The sequence below is a fragment of the Malaclemys terrapin genome, chromosome 10 (assembly GCF_027887155.1).
Source record: "Malaclemys terrapin pileata isolate rMalTer1 chromosome 10, rMalTer1.hap1, whole genome shotgun sequence".
NCBI classification, from domain to species: domain Eukaryota; kingdom Metazoa; phylum Chordata; order Testudines; family Emydidae; genus Malaclemys; species Malaclemys terrapin.
In genome coordinates, this window is record NC_071514.1 from 10,421,079 (window position 1) to 10,440,785 (window position 19,707).

The 19,707-nt window shown below is 40.0% G+C and overlaps 1 long non-coding RNA gene across 9 annotated transcripts in view; it reads left to right on the forward strand.

Moving 5' to 3' along the window:
* Positions 1-12,288, forward strand: part of LOC128844013 (uncharacterized) — a 36,980-nt gene extending 24,692 nt beyond the window's left edge. For 4 of the 9 annotated variants that reach the window (XR_008446413.1, XR_008446417.1, XR_008446414.1 and 1 more), the window contains 4 exons: positions 971-1,065; positions 2,167-2,409; positions 2,890-3,021; positions 5,084-7,719. This is a non-coding gene — a long non-coding RNA (uncharacterized LOC128844013). Of the gene's footprint in view, positions 1-970; positions 1,066-1,751; positions 1,899-2,166; positions 2,410-2,889; positions 3,022-5,083; positions 7,720-9,049 lie in introns of those variants that run through there. The other 5 variants (XR_008446419.1, XR_008446418.1, XR_008446416.1 and 2 more) reach the window with 5 other exon arrangements.
* The last annotated feature ends 7,419 nt before the right edge of the window (positions 12,289-19,707 follow it).

The following is a 19,707-nucleotide window of genomic DNA, read 5'->3' on the forward strand; positions in this document are numbered from 1 at the left end:
ATATGATGCCCAAGGATTCCCCCTGTGCAAAGAGAATCCCCAGCTGTCCACAAACTGAGCAGCACAAGGTGCTTTTGGGGGATGAGGGAAACTGACAATTTCTTTAAGACACTGTTTTGTTCTTGTTGTCTAACCTTTAGGAAAAGAAAAACACCCCAAATTGCCAGTGTGTAGTTCTCTTATTTGTATGTTATGTGTATAATGCAATACAGTCCAGAAAGCAACTTAGTACCAGTTGTTGGGGAGGAGGAGCAATCTTGCATCCTACCTTCCATTGAAAGGGAGAGAAGTAGAGATACAATGGAAATGTGTACGTTTTTGGTCTGTGTGTCTATGTTGTATACACCCATGGCTATGCCTGAGTCATTTAACAACAAAAGACTTGCAGTCAAAAATACACCTTAAAATGCTGATATCATCCTTGTCTAGATGTTCACAATCAGGCATTGTCACAAGGGATCAAGGGATAACACAGTAAAAATCCAGATAAGATATCCATACAAATGGAAGATGCTGGGTGGACAATAAATGGCATTCAAAGTTCCTTTACTTTACAGAGGAAGAAGGTGGGGGATAAGACAACAGTAACATAAATGCTTTGTGATATATTAGAGAGGCAATGAGAAACCCATGCAACGTTTGTATTGTTATATTGAAGAGAATCCACCTCTGTTGCTTGAATGTACTGAGAACTGGAAACGGATGGGCCTAACCAGGTCACATCCGATAATTTTCCTACAGTCTCACAAGCCAGCACCAATCCAAATTAATTGGAATTGGTCTGGCTTGAATGAACCTGTATTCTCAGACTCAGTCAGAAAGACTCCCCATCACTTTTTCTCTTCTCTGTTTCTGACTGAGAGACATGAGACTCTCTTTGAAGTTTGCATTTGCTCTTTGCGTGATACTTTTATAACACTATGATAGCAACAGCTTTTGAATCACAAAGACTCTTGCTTTCCATTTTCAGCCAATAAGGTGCAAGTTCTTGTTGCCCAATCCCCACCTTCATCCAAGGAACAGGTCTGAGTAATCTATTGAAAGGAGAAAATTAATGATTAGAAGGTAAGCAAGGACTGAAGTAAAACAGGCATATTCATGTGGCAGGAACTGATTAATTTTTATACCAAAAGAAGATTTCAGATGGGAGTTCTCACCGTCTTGGAATTATCACAATGGCTGATGCTTGATTCACTGCAAAGACAAGTACATAATTTATTCACTGTTTAGTATTATTATTAGTTCACTCTGGGATCAAATGGGAAAAAAAGTTGGGTTCTCAAGGAGAAAGCCCCAAATTTAGACACAATTAGAGCAAGAGTAAAATATCAGGGCAAGTGGATTCATGTTCAAGTTGGATTTTCCCCAGTGCAAAAGTTTATCTTTAATCCCCAGCCCAGCCACAAAGCTTTACTTGACCATTTCTTGTTCTATTCAATAAAGCATATATTGTTACCATAGCAACAGCTGCATCATTTATACATCAAATTATTTTATCAGTTCAACCCCTTGAGATTTAGCATTTCACTTGTAAGGGATCCTATAATACACATTAGTTATGCTACCTCTACCTTCTGATGGGTTGAGTAATTTTTTTATGCTATTCGTATTTTACAGTGCATTGAAACATCTCCTTGCATTTTATTTGAATATTTTAGGATGTTGCAAGGCAATAACACAAAGATGCAAAAATAGTTCTTGGCATGTAATATGGACACAACTTACATGCATTACAATCTTTTCTTTGGCAGCTGTCATTCCAGTCTAGATTGTGAGATCCTCACTCACGTCAGTCTCATACCTGTGCTGGCCCATCAAAATCAAGAAGCAAGAAATGGCATAACTAACGTGTACTATAGAAATCAATGGAACTGCTTGGGAGCACAGTTCTACTCAATGTGAGTTAAGGTTGCACAATTTAGACCTCTAGTAAGTGTTACTACTATTGCTACTTTGAACAAACTTTATTAAGTAGTTTTGACTTATTTAAATGCATTCTTTGAAATGGCAATACTACTATTAATATAATTCATTCTTTCTTTGACTATGTGATTTGTCCTATCCTGGGTATCATGAAGGGTTACTCTTGCCCCAGCTAGCATTCATTCAGATACTCAGTTAAATCTTCCAATGGAGATCCTCAGATTTCACTTTATGTGTCTGCAGGTAATACACAGAGGGCTTCCCAGATAATGACAAAGTTGTATGTAGATAGAGATAGCAACAAAACTAGATCTATGCATCAAGACTCAAAGCCTTTCTAACTTCTGGATGGTTTGATGCATTCACTGAAGTCTGGCCAACATGACCTGAGGGTATTTGCATTGATGAGAAGCTTCCAAACATTCTGCCTCCCTTTCCTTCCTCTATCCTCAACAAGTCCTGGAACTACCTCTGAAGACATTTAAGGTAAGAAAGGGAGCATTAATTTTTGTTGTGGGCAATAAGTTAATCTATTTAGTTATATCTAGGATGTAGTATCTAGTATTGTAGCACCGGAGCACAAAACACAGTCATTTTGCAAAGAGATTTCTATAGGAAATCTACCTCTTCCTTAGAGAAGCTTTGCCCCTGTCTCTCTCTTTTTTTCTTTCATTTTTGCTATTCTCATTCCTTGTCTTTGGTTATTGCTAAAAAGCTTTTATAAAACCTGAGTATGGAGAATGGTTTGTTTGGATTCAGTCTTATCCCTTCCAGTACTTTTGTTCCACAGTTGAGGACACAGAAACCAAGAACGCCTTAGCTCTGGCTCCTGTGTGTTTTGTCTAGCCGCCTGCAGGTGCATCATCCCAGAGAAGCACAGCTGTTGCTAGAGGACACTCTCTGATGTAGCCGGGTCTCAGCCCATTTGTGTCATATGATATTTTCTCTCTGTCTTTTCCTGCTCAGAAGGAAAGCTGCTGCATTCTGCATGAGTGAGTTTAGTAACTTCCATCTTCAACTCTGGATACTGAGAACTGCTAAGGCCCAGCCTAGAAATGATGAACACACAGATCATTGTGGCCAGATCCTCATCTAAGAGTAAGTAGTGTAGTTTCCTGTCAAACTATCGGAGGAGGAAATAATTCTTGCCACTGTTGCTTCCTTGATATCCAAGATCAGTGGTGAGTCCAACAAGACCCAAAGGCTTTGTGACTGATGTTCAAGTTCAGTGAAAAACAAATGCAGGGTTTAGTTAGTAAATTCCTTCACACACTAAGACATGCAGGGTTTGTACTGTCTAAAACTACATGGAACTCACCTGTCTCCAGATTTCATCACAAACCCCAAACTCAGAGTAGGTTCACTGAAATATTCACTGATGTTCATAAATCTTTCAAATGAACTGAAGCCGAACCATCACCCACGGTAGATTCTTATGGTTTTGACATTAAGATCAGGCAAAATACACAGCAGATTTTAGAATGAGTTAGGCTCTGAGATATAGGGTACGTCTGATCTATCGGGGATCGATTTATCGCGTCTAGTGTAGATGTGATAAAATCGATCCCCGATCGCTCTGCCGTTGACTCCAGAACTCCACCGTGGTGAGAGGCGGAAGCGGAGTCGACGGCGGTGGGCAGCGGTCGACTCGCCGCCATCCTCACGGCCAGGTAAATCGACCTAAGATACGCCGACTTCAGCTATGCTATTTGCGTAACTGAAGTTGCGTATCTTAGGTTGACCCCCCACCCCAGTGTAGATCTAGCCATAGAGTCCATTCTAAACATGAAAATCGGAGTAAAATGGGGAAGAGTGTGATCCTCATGCATAGAAACCAAAGATAATGTGTTTCAGAAATTTGAAGGCTAGAAGACACCATTATGATCATCTAGTCTGAACTCTTGCACATCTTGGAAAACAGAAATACAACCAGTAATTTCTGCATCAAGCACATAACTTCTGGTGGAGTTATTAGCTCATCTCTTTTAGAAAGATATTTACTCTTGAGTCATAGATCCCTGTGAACATCAAGTTTCACATTTTTCCAGGTTCAAGTAAGTGTGTTTGGAGGCTAACCTTAGAGATTTAAATGTCAATGTGGGAAATCTGTCCTTGCATATGGCTGATGTAGGTATGCAACTGAGGAGAAAGCCAACAGTAGATTGAGACAGAGAAAATCTTATGGTATCCTCAGCAAAATGTCTCGCATTTGTGTCCGGGGCTTTCATGGGGATTGTTTTTACTGTTGTTCTTTTGTGCTTTTGGAGCCACTATTTGGTTTATCTGTAGACTCAGTTAACTGGTGCAGATTCCAGTGGGAAAGACTTTAGGGGCAGATTCTTCACTGGGGATGATTAGGCTGGTGGGCACCTGTGACTACTGAGACCACTGTTGTGGCTAATTTGTGCACACAAACCTGTCCCATTGAAATGAATGTTACTTATGCTCTTAAGTCATTTAGGTGTTTATGAAAATTATACTCTTAGAAACCTAAATGTGGACTTAGGAGAGACTAACTTTAGGCTCCTATTTTTGACAATTTTGGATTGTGTGTTTTCTGGGGCAGGGACTGTCTTATTTGTTGGTACAGTGCCTACGCCGGTAAGCCCTGATCCCTGATTGGGGTCCTTAGGCACTACTTCAATAGAAATAGTAAATAATAATGGAGCTAATTGGCAGAGCTTTGTTAACTTCAGATGCCAATTCACACCAGTTGAGATTCTGGCCCTGTGTTTTTATTCGTCATCTGGCATGATGATCTCACTAAAACTTGTAGATGTGAAGTAATGGAATGAAGGAATGAAATGTGACTTGGGAGATGGTGTTGCCTAGTGGACAGAGCACTGTAGTGGGATTCAGCAGATCTGAGGTCTATTCATGGCTTCGCCACTTGTGTGTTGGCTGACCTGAGACCAGTCACTTTAATCTCTCTGTGCCTCAGTTTTCACATCTGTAAAGTGGGGATAAATGATACTTACCTCTTTGGTAAAGGGTTTTGAGATCGACTAATGAAAAGTGCTATAAAAGAGGTCAATATTATTATTGCAATCCTTAGAGCATGAAGAGGATGGGCTTCTGATGGGGATGATGCATTTAAACAATGGGGATATACATGCGTGTGGGTACACAGACATGGATCTCTATTTGCTTTTGTTTCCAGAGACTGGAGTCCAGGTTTGCTGTCGTGGAGACCAGAGAAGAAGTAACCAAAGAAAGGAAAAGAAACACTGGAGAATAAAAGTACATTTGAAATGGAAGAAATCTACATTTCAATGAAAATACTTTTAAGCCATTTCAGATGACTGAGTGAAATAATTACAAAGTTTGGAAATAGAGAACAGTAGCTTTGATATCTTTTTCTTCTGTGAAGCAATTAAAATAAGCAATTTTTCAAATACTAAGCAGAAAATTGCTAATGGTTGAACCCAAAAGCTTTCATTTCGTTCTTGGGGTCTTTTTTCTTCTAAAAAAAGACCAAAAAATATTAAGGTGGTTTTCTAGATAGATTAATGCATAAAGCAGTTGTTAGTTGGATGTCATAAAAACTACAGCAGCACAGAATAGCCGAGATTAAGAGCCAGATTTAAATCATGCAACAGTCCAGTTAATATCAATGTATAATTAAGAAAAGCATCAGAAGTCTGTAATGGTGATTTGATGGAAAAAACCTCTAATAGGGTTTCTTTTGGAATTTTCCATTTCAATCACTCTTGTAGATATTTAATGGATTTTCTACCCTGTCTTTGGCATTCGCGGGAATTATCTAAAAGTTAAAATCAAGCCCTAAAATGGAACACAGGTAGACAAATAAGCCCATCTGGAGAGCAGTCTTTATAGAATGACAATGTGATCTCACGCTGAAAATTTAGTACAAATGTCTTAAATCTGGTGTGAAAACCCTATTTGCCATATAATCTTAAGCAATGTAATACTAACCCATTTCCTCACCTTTCTAATCCTGCTGAAATTCCCAGCAATTCAGAAATACTAAACTATGGGCTTTTGGCAGGGGCATCCTCACCAATGAATCACATTTCTCCCCACTTTAGGTAACCAGTGGGCCCAAGCCATGCTGAAAAATCTGATCTTTTCTCCTAGGCTGTGTGTGAACAGGTAGGTGTGGTGGGTAAAGATCCTTTTAAATGGTTGCTCAAGACAGAGCATTGGTGATGCTCAGCGCAGCTTTCAATGTAGTTATGCAATTCTTTGAAACAAAGTCAGTTAACTGAGTCTTTTCTAGCAACTGTTCCTAACAGAGGTAAGCTATACTGATAAAACGTGCAAAAGGGGCTTCCAAACTTGTCCGACACACATGGCAGATAGACCCCAAATGGGTGAGGAAACTTTCTCCACTCCTACATAAAAGCCATTCATCTTTAGAGCTCACTATAATTGTGTTCCAGCCCTCTCACATGGAACCCAAATGAGAAGACTGAAATACACCAATACATCAGTTACCTAAGTTTAACATATACATAGAAAAGATAGCATTTCCTTTACTAAAGTCCATTGCAATTGAAATTGCTTGAAGATGAGTAGGTGGACCAGGGGATAGATAATGGGATACAGATTTTCTCATTTCTAGGTCTCTAATCAAGTGCAGCTAGACAGTGATGCAAAAAGTAATTATCTATCTGATGAAAGGGAGAGGTAACACTGTTGGACATATGGGTATGCCCTTGGATGTGAAATCTGAGAGTTGAATGGAAATATCTGTCAAGAGACCTGCAAGGCCTAGTTTGGGTATAAGAGGGAAGAAAAAGCATTTTAACATTAGGTAAATTTAGTGCCATGAAAGATCCTAGGGACAATGGGAGTGAAGTCCTCTATCTTATGATAAACTATTCAGATCTGTCCTATCTGACTGCCTCCTGCTGTCTTCCTCCCATTATCCCTCCCCTTTGTTCCCTCCCCACCTCTTCCCTTTATGTATATTGTCCTTGCCTCTTCTACTCCTGTGCCTCCAATTCCTTTTAGCATCATATACCCTCCCACACTCAAGTATAGACAATATTTTTTGCAACACACGTCTCCATTTCCATTTTTGTATACACGTATATGCAGTAGACTGCAAAAGGCAGTGAAGAATCAGACCCAATATACATCTATGCATCTGTCTCTTGATACATATATACAGATCTTGAAGGTTCCACTACATGGAATATGTAGTGGAACCTTCAAGATGAATGTAACAACAACTAAGCATCCATGCTCACCGTATGCCCAGCTCATCATTTGTTTTTGCCTCTCATTGCACCGTTTGTCTATATTTCAGACTCCTCAGGGCAAGGACCGTCTCTTACAATGTGTTGGTATAGCACTTAGCCCAATGGGGTCCTGGTCCATGAAATGGGACTCCGATCCTGACTGGGGGCTTTGGGTGCCCTCATAATAGAAATAAATAATATGATTGGTAAAGGGGATCTCTCCATTTCCTTTGGCGGGAGAGCCTATAGACTGGAGTTTGTGTAATTGGAAATTTGAATAAAAATATCAATACAAATTTTTAAAAGCACCTGTTGAAATTTCGGGAGGCACCTGCTAAATTGAAAACCAAAATAAATAAAAACCGAATATCTACAGAATAAGCTCAGCAATATAATCTTCCAGCTTCACCCCACCAATGCTCCTCTATATTGTCCTGGAGAAACCAACTTAAGGGATGAAGGTAAAATTCCATTTCCACGTCCTGGGAGAAATTATCCCCATCATCAACATTGGCACCCTCGCTGGTTCTCTTGGCGAGATGTTAGGTTCACCTACGTCATTTTACCTTTTAGAAAAAGGATAGAATAGCCCTACCAGTTTCAGCTTCCATCTGGGAATACTCCTATGCAACTTCTACTCCATAGTCCCAGGCCGGCTGGAGTGATTGCCACCACATGATCACTGTACAGCTGGCAGGAAGAGATGAAACTGCTCATTTCCATCTGTGACATTTCTCAGCCAGGAAGAAAGCTACAAGGCCTCAAACTGTAGGCTGAGAGGCATCAGTGCGGCCACCTGTTAGAGATACTGATAAAGAGAAAACTTGGTAAAATGTAGAGCTGTGAAGAACTGCTAGGAATAAAATAAACTGATAAAGAGGAAGTGATGGTGCCTCCTTACCACCAACCACCATTTACAGCTCCCATCTCAGGTCAGAACCCAGGAGGATAGAAACAAATACAAGCCTCTATGTGAAACAGATTACAAGAGACACATTGGAGGTGTGGATAGCACAGATCAGCTGCTAGAGGCATAGGACACAATATCTTGTATGTTAAAAATGGTGGGGGAAAATGGAAATCCATATGGCCCAATTAGCAGTGCACAATGCTTTTGCTATAAACCAGCACCTGAAAGGCTGTTGTCATTTCTGGACTTGCAAACATATGTCATTTGCAGCCTGATATCTGTAAGTGCAGGCCTCCCTGACTTTGAGGGGGAAAGTCACAGAACATTGAGTTTGCTACAAGGAAATCACATTTCCCGCCACATAATGTCGTAAATAGCAAGAGTCTGCCAAACCCAGATTCAAAGAGAAGGTGGAAAAATTCTTAGTTGATATAAGCCATCATAGCTCTATTGACTGGGGGCAAGGGGGAAAGAACAATTTCCAGCAGCTGAGGATCTGCCCCTGGAACTTAGACTAGTTTCTGTGGAGCTCCATGACATTGGCTCAAATATTTGCCAACATAGGTTAAAGTTGAATAGGTGCCCAGTTTTTCCCCGAGCAACATATTTGCCAGAGGAAAAGAGACTCCAGGAGGTAAGTTCCTCTTTTAATGTGCCTATGTAACTTACAGGAATGGGAACTGTATCAAGTGGAGAATCTATTCCTTGGGTACTTATTTCTTCCAGATTAAAGCAGATTTGTGGCTAATAAATTGTTGAGGTGTGAAGTGGATTTGCACCTCTCCCAAGATGTAGCTGGTCCAAGTGCCAGGGTATCACTTTTCCTTTTAATGTTCAATAAAGTGTTCACAGGCCTGGCGTTAGCTATGGGTATGAAATGCAAATTTATTTCACAGTTTTCTTGTTGCCTGCATGGAAGTGAAGTAAGCATATAAAGGGCCTGATTTTCAGCCCTGATGTCATTGCATGTGTTTGTGCGTCCATCTGCTCACCTACGTTGTCCACACAGCACCGCATATGTGTGCAAGTCTCCAATGACTGGGCATCCAGCCACATCTATGAAATTGTGGAATTTGTGCTCATGCACAGATGTGCACCAACGCCATGCCAGGCCTCAGACCAGAGCACTCAGAATCCTGACGCTTGCGGAAGAAACTGATGGTTCAAGCAATATTCAAGTCATTCTATGGTGCTGATGATTCTCACAAACCATGATACATTTGAGAGATAGCATGATTAGTACCCAGGGCACAAGACTGGGACTTGGGATATGTGGATGCTATTCCCAGCTCTGCCCCTACCCTGCTGTATGCCCAGGGTAAGTCACTTCATCTCTCTCGGCCTCTGATTCTCCTCCTACCCTTTGCCTGTCTTATCTATTGAGGGTGAGATTTTGAAAAGTACTGAGTGAGTTAAGAGTCAGTGTGGCTTGTGCTCTTAATTCATCCAAGCACGTTTACCTCACTCTGTGTGTTACATCTATTGAGATGGCAAGTTCCTTAGTACAAGGACGTGTTTGACTTTATACAATGCCTAGCACAATGACCATTCTGAGATGGGACCTCTAGGTTCTAGTGTAATACAAATATTACTTTTTTTTAAAAAGTAGATTATATTTGGGTAGAATTTTATGACATCTACCATAATGACAGCTAAGGAACTTAATTCTTCATGCCTATATGCAGTACTTTATTATTCCATAACATGGACTGTTTTGCCAGTATTTATTCTGGTGGTGTGTGTACACTACAATTTTAAAAAAGGGTTAAGATGTCTCATATTATAGTATAATAATGGAGTTATACATTCAAATTCCTTATATTTTAAAAAACATACAGTAGGAATAGCTACTCTGAAAAGGCCACTGATTCATTTAATTTGTTAACCTGACTCTGGAAGTTGCCAATACTTGTGCCTCATTACTGGTAACACCTAGATTAATAGAGTTTAAGGTCTGAAGAGACTATCAGCTCATCTAGTCTGACATGTATAACACAGACCAGAGAATTGCATCATGACTGGAGCATATCCTTCCAGCAAAGCATCCAATTTTGATTTGAAGACTTCATAAGATGGAGAATCCACCACTTCCCTTGGTAGTTTTTTCCCTCACTGGTAAAAATTTGTGTCTTATTTCTAATATGCATTTGTCTGGATATAATTCTAGCCATTGGTTCTTATTATGATTGTCTCCACTAGATTAAATACCCCTTAATACCCAGTATTTTCTCCCTGAGGAGGCATGTATACCTTCCACACTACATAATGTAGTAGGATGAATTATGCAATTCTACTGCACCGAGGAACACATTTAGTGCTAACCCAATGCTAGAACAACGTATGCTCCAAATGATGGGATTTGATATCCATGTAATTTTTTAATCTATACAGTGATATAGTACTTATATAAATACGTAACCCTTCCTTGAACACCTCTAAACTACTATTCTCTTCAATAGTTTCCCACAGGAGTGAATCCCATAGGTTGTTCGCATGCTGATATGGCTTTTTAAACTATTCTTGTCTATCCATTTTAAATATATGCCCTTATAATTTCTCAAATTTCCAGCTGTTTTGAACTTGTAGGACATTTTGAAGCGATGTAGCCAATCAGCGTTCATCACTATCATGTTACATTGCTCTATTAACTCTCTTCTTTGTTCAGGACTAGATCATTTTAGGCTTAATTTCTATACACATAGAATATCAACCCCCCAGCCACAAAGCTCTTTCCTGTATCGTATATGTTGTTTTGGGGCTGCAGGGATAAAATGATCAAAACCGAAAGAGTATTTGAAGTGTAGATTCCCATCAAAATGTTTGGGCTAAGTCAGTGGAACTATGCTGATTTATTCCTTCTGAGGATCAGGTCCCAAAATGCCATCAATGTTTTTGATATTGTTCAAATATGCCAAAGCAGCTTCCTTCCAACCCTTTTTAATTGAGACTTTGCTGTTGCTTTTCTTGAGACCAAACAGGAATGTGCATCCAGTATGTTTACCGTTAACGCTAATAGTGGTTTTAATTCACTTTATTTGAAGATAAATATTCTGATATATCCTAAAGTTTTCAGCTTGCGATGCCGCAGTTTTGTTTGAATGTAATTCAGATCTAGCATCTTATGTGGTGAGTTCATTCCAGACAAATGGTTAAACAAATCCAGTGTGTCAGAACTTCAGGCATTGTACTCTGGGGAAAGTCACTGGCAGAATGCATACTTTGGAGCATTTTTCCATTATCACATGGGATTCTTAGCCCTGAGATTGTTCTGCTTGAAACACGCATCTCCTTGGATATTGCATAATAGAGAGATCAGATTTCCAGTACTCTTAGGAATGATTTTCACAAGGATAGGAAGAAACATATTTCCCATTTTGGGAAATAGAAGAAGCCACTCTCAACAGAAAGAAAAGTTTAAGATTGCAAAAGAAACATCAGGTTGGAATGTTATGGAAGTTATATATATCTGTAGCAATCAATGTGGTTTGTACAGAATATCAGTGTAAGTGGCTATTGAATTAAGAGATGTCTTTCCCCTGTAATTTACACTACAAATTCAGTGTAAAAATTCTGCTGTTTCATTGGACTAATTCCATTACCTTACTGAGTGATAGAAATTACATTTGTTTTCTTTAGGCTCTAAAATACAGACATAATAAACCAATAGAAAGAAAAGGAAAAAAAAAAGAGCGATACTGATGTTTTTTTTTAGGGATGAGAGAACCCAGAATATTTGGGTTAGGAAATCAGCTGAATATTTGTTATGGAATTTTGAAGAAAGCCAAACTTTTTGAAGTCTGTGTTCTGGGTTAGACTTCTGTTTGCAGTTCTGAGTTGTGTAATTAAAAGAAACATACAGAGAACTCACATGAATTTTAGTTTCTGCCAAAAGATGCATTGTTCATGATTGTTTTACTAATTTTTGCTTTAACCCATAAGATACTAATATTTTCCAGTCTGACAGCCAAACTAATGCTTAGGAAAGGTATGTATTTGTGGGTGTACATACATGCATTATGTCTGCCACATCTATCCCCAGTGAGACAATATGAGTAGTTGCTCAAATCTGGTCATTCTTTGAAGCCATGCATTAAAATCATCACACTTATATAGTACTCAGGTTACTAAAGCATTGAGAAAGAGTAGATTTTTCTACGAAATTGTTATTTAATATCTATTTGAAGTTTGAAGTATTTGAATCTCTCATTGAAAATGAAATTTATCCCAAATAAACCATTTTCACCTGTATTTAAACGTTCTTCATATCCATTTAAGTCACTGTCCTTTGTCCATACCAAGAGTAGTTTTTCATGATGAAATACAAGTTTAAGATTGATCATCCACTGAAGAAAATGAAACATACATCTCGGTCTCTCTCTTTTTCCTGGTTGTGATGCTTTGGGGTTCAACCCAGATCAGCATGGGGCTCTGTCACTCTGGGTACCTTACATGATATGCTGCAGGGCTCAAGGCCCTGACACCAACAGCCAACATACAAGCATGCAGGTCATCCCCGGCTTTCACCACCCGGCTACTTTTTTTCCAGAGTGACCCCAACACCTTCCCCATCCCAAATTTCCACAAAATTGTCTGCCAATGTGAAAATCTGCTGAGGTTCCCAAAACTGTTAGCTACTGTGACCTCTCTCAGCCTTGGCAAGTGAGTGCTTTGCTACTGCTAAGCTGGGTGGCAACTTCCGGACGCATCAGCTTGGCTGCCTTGTCAGCAAACTCTCCAGGACTCTGCCAGTCCACACCTTACCTTGTAGGTAACAAATAGTGAACCCCAACTCCTGAGTTCCCCCAAGACATCTCCCTGCAGCCCTCTCCTGGAACACGCACTGAAGTTCATTGCTCCTTTAAAGAGACAATACACCGCAGCTCATTAATTTAATTGGGGTTTGACAATACTCTTATTTCAATCATAGCACTTAATTGATTTGTAATAAAAGCAAAACAAGTGTATTTAAAAAAAGGACGTAGGAAGGACCAAGTATAAGGAGTAAAGATAGAAAGGGTTACAAGCCAATACAAGTAAAAATATGCTTCTAAGACTAAAACTTAATTGCAGCAAGTTACAGTCTGGGCCTGAGCAAGTTTCTCACCTCGACTCAGTTTCCAGAGACTTCAACTCTTGGCTGAAGGGGCCAGTGTGCTGTGATTTCAAAAGCTCTGTGCCCTTTAATCCCTCAAGCGATGGACAACTCAAATGTCTTCCCCCACCCCTTTATCACCCCAAAATTCATTCTCTCTATTTCAAGAACCAGGAAGGGTTCCTGCTGTTCTTCCCATCCTGTGACTTTCCCATCCTTCTGCTGATTTGTATGTAAATGGGGCTTCCATTGTTTTGCTTCTATAATGCACAAGTTACATTGAAGACAGGTAGAGAGCTGCTTTCTCTCCTGTCTGGGACAAAACCTGTTTCTCCCTGTGTTTGGTGACAGACTTTAAAGTATGTCAGTTAGTATCCATACTTCCTCACATAGTGTTAATACAGACATTTCACAATGACGTTAATCACCAGTGTGTCACAGGTTTTCATAAAAGACCTTACTTGATTCACTTTTATAATTCAGTAATACTGTAAAGTATCAGAGGGGTAGCCGTGTTAGTCTGTATCCACAAAAACAACGAGGAGTCCGGTGGCACCTTAAAGAATAACAGATTTATTTGGGCATTAGCTTTCGTGGGTAAAAACCCCCACTTTTTCAGATGCAGTAATATTGTAAACAAACAGGTGATTCAATTGCTTATCTTCTGAGGGTCAGACCCCTGTCTTTATAGCCGAGCAAACCTTTGAAATGTATTCTTTGAGAAGTAAGCCCAGATCAAAATTCTCTTTCTGAGAGATGCCATGCTGTCTTCTCCCCACTTGTTAGTTTGTTTACCATGGATTTAGATGTACCTTCATTGTCTCTTCCAGACGATTAGGTTGGTCAGACAAGCAAATACACATTCCTTTGTGTAAGGCAGATTGTGCTTATGCATTGCTTGCCAAACACTTTTTAAGAACATAATTCTAGTACATAACTCTTTGTGGCCACTCCATACATACATATTACACGAGAATATTAATGATCAGTGAGTTATTAGTTTTACAATGATATATTACATGACACCTTTTGGGTATACATCATGACAACCAGCTATTAGGTGTAATGAGTATGACAGGCCTGACAAGTGTTGCTGACACACAGTAAAGAACCACCCATGGGCCTCTGAGTCACACTGGTCATTATCTTTTAATTACTAGCAAAAATAATTTAGTGAAATGGTGTAAATTGTCCCAGCACCATTGTGATGCTGATTTCCATCATTTGAGGACCTACCGCTTGATCATTAAAACAAGAAAAAGGATCATATAAATGCAAAATATTTTATGTTAATTGGATATAGAATATTTTCGCTGTCTCTAATAGATATCCTTGATTAAATTGCTATTTTAAATACAAATAATATGGTCGTTTTGACTTCTGGCGCATGTTTCTTCTGCATAATATTCATTTACTGAACACGTAAAGACACCATGTCTAATCTTCTGAGTTAACCTGAAAATTTAAGGCACAATCCCATGCCCCCTGAACTCAATGGTAGTCTTTCCATCAATTTCAACAACAGTTGGGTCAGGTCAATAGTTCTGATGTATATACAGGCATTTTAAAGAATATGACATTAAAAATATCCCAGTAGAATAACAGTGTACCTTTCATTCAATCCATTACATGCTTGTTCAAATGCATTTTCAGTGGTTTCTTATCCAAAGCCCATTGAAGTCAACAGCAGTTTTTCCATTGATTCCAGTAGGGTTTGGATCATGCCATCTATTTTTTGTGACCTACTATGTTGTGGTAGCCAGGGTTTCTTATTCACTTGGAGGAGTAATTTATGTCTCTGAATTTGAGTAAAGATCTTCATGAACCACCTTTCTCAAGAGGACCAGCCACTGAGACTTAGTTTTAAGTCATTTTTATAGGAACAGCAATGGGGGTTAATGCCCAATAGAAACCAAGTCAGCTAAAGAGCTAAAATATGTTTTACTAGTAACATTGACCCAGAAATGAGAAATGAATTATGGAATGTTTGCTAATGAGTCATTAATTTCTTTATAATTGTTTCCACATTTGGGAGAGCTCTTTTTCTAAAGCATTTAGAGAACCACTGTGGTCACTGGGAGTTTGGATCAGGACCATACTATCTAATATGTCCTATAACAACTCCATGTATTATAAAGGATTTTGTTTTGTTTATTGAGTTACATTTATGGGGTTATTTTATGGTTCATTTAATTCCCCCTCTCCCCCCAAGCTATTCTCTCCTCCTCCACTACTCTTTAAGGTAAAATACTTAAGAAATGAACAAGGAATCTCTATCCACATCAGACCAGAAAGCAAACTAACCAAAATATAGTCAGAAAGGTTAGGTAAGGTCCATTTTAGATCCTCACTCAGGTCTCAGAGAATTGCAAACACTATTAAACTGTATATCTGTGTAGCTGCATAGCTCTCATGGAGTCAGCTGTCCATAACATATTCAGTGTTATTTAAATGCAAATTAAATAAAACTTTTAAAAATTGCTCCCATTAAAGTGCTCTGTTAACGTTTTAAGCCTTTAACGCTTATGGGGCATGACTCCAATTGCATGATTCTGCCACTGGTAGATCTTAAAGAGCTTCTTGATCTTCAGGATATTCACACCTTTGGGATTATTTTTCAGGAAAGGTTTATTTCAACCACTAGAAAAGTTGGCAGCAACTGTTGGGTTTTGGCTGTTTATTTTTAACATTCCTGATAAAACCAGAACAAAACAAATCACATTTTTTATCTGACCTGCAAACCAAAAAGTAAAACATATTGCTATGTGGAAGACTTATTCATTTCTCTGATCAGGAACTCTATGCAAAACCTAAGCTTACTGTTGACATTCTGAAAGGCAGCATGAAGGAAACAAGGGAATGAAGCTATCTATGATAGTGGTTTTCAACCTTTTTTTCATTTGGAGACCCCTGAAAAATTTCAAATGGCGGTGCGGACCGCTTTGGAAATCTTTGACGAAGTCTGCAGACCCCCTAGGGTCCACGGACCATAGATTGAAAACCACTGATCTATGATATTTCTTACTGGGGTGGTATTTCCATGTGGTCCAAGTTTCCTTCCCTAGTGTTGACCCACATGTATTGCATAGTGTCCGTGGTATGTGAAATGGGCCACTTATTTTTTTTTTGCACTTGCATGGTGCATGACCTTTGCCCATGTCAACAAATAAGAACACTGTTGATTAGGTACTAGGATTTTGTATCAGTTTGGATTAAAAAGCAAAGGCGAGTAAGGGTGAGCGTAATGGAATTTTAGACCAGGTGGGCAAGGCAAAGAGATCTGCAATAGCAATATAATTAAAACAGCAGGCAGTTTGTATAAGGGAATGTTTATGTTCAACTGCATAGAGGGTAAAGTATATGCCCCACTGCACACGCAGAACCAGACATAGCAGCACTAGTTAGAACCCCAAGACTTATCACCTGGCACAATCCCACTGTAGTGAATGTAAGAACTTCAGTCTGACCTGTGCAGAGCTTGCACCCAAGTTACATGGTTGCAGGTGACCACATCTTCCCCCTCCTCTGCTGACTGCTGTCACACTGTCAGCAGTGATGACAGAACAGTAGAAAACAAAAAAGGAGCAACCGTGGATGCCAAAACAGTTTGCTCTTTGTGTCTTTACAGTAGCTGTTTCTCTGCCTTGTGAGTAATGGAGGCTCTTGTCTTGGTAGTACATGAGAGAAAGTGAATTTCATCTCCACTTGCAGCCTTCTGGCCACTGATATGTTCCCACTCATCATTGGAATCTTCCTGCCCTTCTTCTTTAACATCACTCGTGGACCCCAGGTTCATCTAACTCAAAACAACCTGGACAAATTGGAGAATTGTCAACAAGTCAACAAGATGAAATTCATCTGGGAAGTAAAAATCAAATTTGTAACTACACAATGGGGAATAATTGGTTAGGTGATAGTACTATTGAAAAGGATCTGGGGGGTAATAGTGGATCAGAAATTGAATAGGAGTCAACAATGTGATGCCATTGTGAAAAAGGCAAATAACATTCTGAGGTACGTTAACAAGAGTGTCATATGAAAGACATTGGAGGTAATTGTCTAGATCTACTCAGCACTGGTTAGGTCTTAGCTGGAGTACTGTGTCTAGTTCTGGGTGCCACAATCCAGGAAAGATGTGGATAAAGTGGAGCGAGCCCAGAGGAGAATAACAAAAATGACAAAAGGCTTAGAAAACTTGGCCTATGAGGAAAGATTAAAAAGACTGGGCCTGTTTTCTTTTAGAGAAAAGAAGACGTATGGAGGACCTGATGACAGTCTTCAACTATGTTAAGGGCTGCTATAGAGGATGGGGGTCAATTGTTCTCCATGTCCACAAGAGCAGTGGTTCTCAAACTAGGGCCACCGCTTGTTCAGGGAAAGCCCCTGGCGGGCCAGGTTGGTTTGTTTACCTGCCGCGTCCGCAGGTTCGGCCGATCGCAGCTCCCAGTGGCCGTGGTTCACCGCTCCAGGCCAATGGGGGCTGTGGGAAGCGGCGGCCAGTACGTCCCTCGGCCCGTGCCGCTTCCCGCAGCTCCCATTGGCCTGGAGCGGCAAACTGTGGCCACTGGGAGCTGCGAGCGGCCGAACCTGCGGACGCGGCAGGTAAACAAACCAGCCTGGCCCGCCAGGGGCTTTCCCTGAACAAGTGGCAGCCCTAGTTTGAGAACCACTGCACTAGAGGTAGGACAAGAAGTAATGGGCTTAATCTGTGGCAAGGGAGATTTAGAAGAGTTATTAGGGAAAACATTCCCACTATTAGGTCAGTTAATTCTGGCATAGACTTCCAAGGCAGGTTGTGGGATACCCGTCATTGGAGGTTTTTAAGAACAGGTTGGACAAACACCTGTCAGGGATGGTGTACATTCACATGGTCCTGCCTTAGTGCAGGGTCTGAACTTGCTGGTCTCTTGAGGACTCTTCTAGCCCTATGTTTATCTGATTCTATGATTTCCAAATGAAGTTACGCATCAAAGGAATTCTCCTCTCCAAATTCAGCATCTTCCTCTGTAGTTATTCTGCCCTATACTTTGTATCTGACAAATACCTACATGACTGTCTTGTTCAAATGATAAATTACCCTTACATGTATGGGCAGCAGTTCTCTGAAGTATGAAGGTAGAACTGTCTATCTGTGAGATGCTCAGTACTGAACAAATTATACTTTGGCTGTGCATCCTGACTCTTCACTGCCATGTCTGATTATTGACCTTGATAATTGGTGCCTCTTCTAGAGAAATAATATTATTTTCTTTGCTGAACATAGATCCACCTCTCCTGGGTTTCTTTCTTTCTTTTGTGATGAATGGCTTTGATGCTATGACAAAACAGAAAAAAGTCCTCCGGGAAAGATCAGAGATGTGTTCTCCTCGTAACATAGTATACTACTAATAAAAGTGAAGCTTATTAAGAGTTTCACACTCTGGAAAAGAAACAGTTCCCAGGCGGTGCAAGGCCTGATGCAAAAACCACTTGGAGTCAATGCAAAGACTGTTGTTGACTTCAATGAGCTTTAGATCATCCCTCTTTGAGTACTGGCCTCATAAGTACTCCGCTCATATGAGTGCAGACCTCCAGGAACATAAGACACTAAGGGTATATCTACACTACCCTCTGGATTGGCAAGCAGCGATCGATCCAACGGGGATGGATTTATCACATCTAGTCTAGACACGATAAATCAACCCCAGAGCGCTCTCCCATCAACTCCTGTACTCCAGCGCCGTGAGAGGTGCAGGCAGAGTCGACTAGGGCAGCGGCAGCAGTCGACTCACCGCGGTGAAGACACCACGGTAAGTTGATCTAAGTATGTTGACTTCAGCTACATTATTCACATAGCTGAAATTGCGTAACTTAGATCGATCTCTCCCCTCCCCCCACAGTGTAGACCAGGGCTAAGACCATAACACAACGCAATAGATGTTCAGAAGCTCAGGAGGCCAAGCAAGAAGATATAATGATAATCAATGTGAAATTTAGTTAGTGTCAAATACTGGAAAAAATCAGTTCCAAGGTCGGGTACTTATAGAAGTATTTCAAATTAAACATTGGAAAGGAGACACTAGATTTTGTCTGACTGGCTCAAACACCATACTTCCCACTAAGAGTCACATGGAGTAGGCTTAATCCATCATGGAATCATGAGGAACAATATAACTTCAACCATGTGACAAATCTCAACTAATCCATCTCCAGCACTGTGAAATGCTGCATTTGGATTATTGATCTGTAGGATAGAAGAGGGGAAATTAATGTAAAATATGATGGCATTTTCACTAATAAAAATACTGGAAAAAATGGCATTTTCATGGAAACACCACAAACCTGGAAAAGGGGACATTTTGGAGGCTTTTCATCTTGAACTGAATGTGTTGTATACTTCTAGTGACAAGACTTCTTACTTATAAGTGTCACATATAGTTAGAAAGATCACTGGAGGGATTGAGACGGTAGTTTTACAGGAGAAAAATGTGCCAGTTTTTGCTGGTGCTATTGGTGAAAATTGGACCTGCTTCACAAATTGTCCCAGAAAAATTTTACAAAGCACAAAGAGGGAATTACACAGCTCTAGCCATGAA